Below are 2,940 nucleotides of genomic sequence, written 5' to 3'. Positions count from 1 at the left end.
TAAAACCTATAGAATGTACAACACCAAAAGTGAATTCTATTGTAAACTATGGACTTTGGATGATAATGTGTCAATATAGGTTCATCAGTTGTAATGAATGTACCATTCTGGTGGGAGATGTTGATAATGGGGGAACTTACGAATGTGTGGGGACAGGAGTTATATGGGAAATCTCGATTCAATATGCTGTGACTTCAAATTATTCTAAAAAATAAAGTATATCATAAGTAATATTTTCACCCTGTATTTAATAAACAAAGGAAGGATTAAACACTTTACCCAGAAAAAAGTAAAAAAAAAAAAAGTTTAAGTATTAAAAACAAACACACAAATAATGGATATGTAATTGCTTCAAGAAATCCTCAGTGCTTTATTTATGGGTATTGACTTCCTGGAGTGTAAGTACTAATACTGGACCACAGGTTCAAACTGACCCTGTTGTATAAGTCTTTCCGTAATATTTGTGAGATTGAGGATTGAGAGATCATTTCATATTTTCATTTCATCGTTTCACTTATAAAAGACAAATTCCTCTGACTTTATACAAATGTACCTTCCAAGGCACTAGGATAATTAAGACTTCATGCCACCAGTGAAAAACATGACTTAGTACTTCACTGTAAAACTGATCCCACCTCTTCTGATTAAATGTTTGGAACCAAAAGCCAAAATAAAGCACATATATCATATTTTTTACTCTCTCCATAAATGCCATTTGATCACTTAATTCTGACATGATAACAGGTACGTAGGATGGAGGGAGAGAAAGTCCTCCACTATACTTTTCAAATGTAAAGCCCGGAGAGAAGGGGAGACTGTACATTAAAGGTATTTTGTGTAGCTCAGCCAGCAGGTCACCACAGGGTCCAACGGTATCTGCAAGTATGACATCAAACTTTGATTCTTGTAATTTTGTCATGAGTTTCCTGTTCAAAACTGCGTCTTTACAGAGCTTTTCAATACAGTCAGAATATTCCCATGAGTTTTCTTGCAGTTGTGAAAAATATGCCCAGAATGTATCTTTCGATAAATCGTATGTCCATTTGGTGATTAATTTTCTGAAGAGAATCCTAAAATCATCTTTCAGTAAATGTGTAGGATAAATCTCATATTTAATAGTAGATGATTTGCTTGGATCAACAAGAATGGAAGCTCAAGATGTCAGAACAGTCACTTCATGACCTCTCTGGACAAGTTCATCCAGGATTGTCTTCATGTTGATCCAGTAGCTGTATTCTGTGGGCCACACCAGCACCTGTCCACAACTCCCAGAGCTAAAGTAACAGCTCAGCTGTAGCAGCAGAACTGAAATCCATTTCATAGACATCCTGGTGGAATGTAATGCTTCTTTTCAAATTCCTGTTTCCTTCTACCATCGCTTGTGCTAATACCCAAGGAGAAGTCAATCAAGAAGTTAAAATGTAACGCTTACATTCAAAGTAAACACATTATATGAACAGTCAAAGCATTTGGATGGCAAGAGGAAAAAGTCAAAGGCAGATGACTTCATCTATGTACACATGTGCTTAGTGTCTGTTTAATGATTATAAGTTCTGTTATCTAGCTAAGAGCCAATGACCTTGCATGTGCAAATCACCTATCTTATGTAATATATTTTGAAGAGGCAAGAGGTAACTGTGTCTGCAGTCTTCTTAACAAGAATTAAAGTTATTATACAGGTGAATTATATTGCTTGGATATGATGGTTCAAGGGATTTTTTTGTTCTGTTCATAGAAATTTTGTTGACATGTAATTCACATACTATACAATTGCCAAATTTAAAGTGTACAATTTAGTATTTCATAGTATATTCACAGAATTGTGCAACCATCGTGAACAAAACTGATCAATTTTAGAGCACTTTCTTCACCCCAGATGGAAACCTTTACCCTCTAATGAAACTCTCCATTTTCTTCATCTCTCAGCCCTAGCCAACATTTTATCTACTTTCTGTCTTATATATCGCCTATTCTGAGCATTTCATATAAATGAAATTATACATTATGTTGTCTTTTGTGCTGGTACTTTAATTAGCATAATGCTTTATTTTAAAATTTTGTTTTCTGACTTTATTGAGATATCATTGATATAACATTGTGCAGGTTTAAGGTGTACAAATATATCGTGAAATGATTACTCCATAAAATTAGTTAACACATCCTTCACCTCACAAAATTTTTTTTGTGGCATGGACTTTTTAAAGATAATCTTTTATTCCTTTTTTTATTGAAGCATAGTTGACACACAATGTTATATTAGTTTTAGGTTACAACATAGTGATTCAACAAGTTATCTGTTATGCTATGCTCACCACAAATGTAGATTCTATTTGCCACCATACGGCGCCATTGAAGTAACTTTGACTATATTCCCTATGGTGTACCTTTTATCCTCCTGACATTCATTCCATAACTGGAAGCCTGTATCTCCTACTCCCTTTCACCCATTTTGCTTTCCCCTTCCCCCTCTTTTTTCTAGCAACCATCGGTTCTCTATATTTTTGAGTCTTTCTGCTTTTGGTTTGTTTATTCATTTGCTTTGTTTTTTATATTCCACATATAAGTGAAATCATATGGTATTAATCTTTCTCTCTCTGACTTACTTCACTTAGCATAATACCCTCTAGGTCTGTCCATATTATCACAGATGGCAAGATCTCATTCTTTTTTCTTTTTTTTTTTTTTTATGGTGGAGTAACATTGCATTGTCTATATATACTATATCTTCTTTATTCATTCATCTATTGATGGACATTTGGGTTGCTTCCATATGCTGGCTATCGCAAATAATGCTGCAGGAAACATAGGGTGCATATATATTTTTGAATTAGTGTTTTTGTTTTCTCTGGGTAAATACCCAGTAGTGGAATTACTGGATCGTATGGTATTTCTATTTTTAATTTTTTGAGGAACCTCTATACTGTTTTCTATTGTGGCTGC

The sequence above is a fragment of the Lynx rufus genome, unplaced genomic scaffold (assembly GCF_022079265.1).
Source record: "Lynx rufus isolate CCGP_SWC_20201006 ecotype Redwood Valley unplaced genomic scaffold, mLynRuf1.p SCAF_3, whole genome shotgun sequence".
In the NCBI taxonomy this organism is placed as follows: Eukaryota; Metazoa; Chordata; class Mammalia; order Carnivora; family Felidae; genus Lynx; species Lynx rufus.
Note: the sequence above shows the minus strand (reverse complement) of the source record.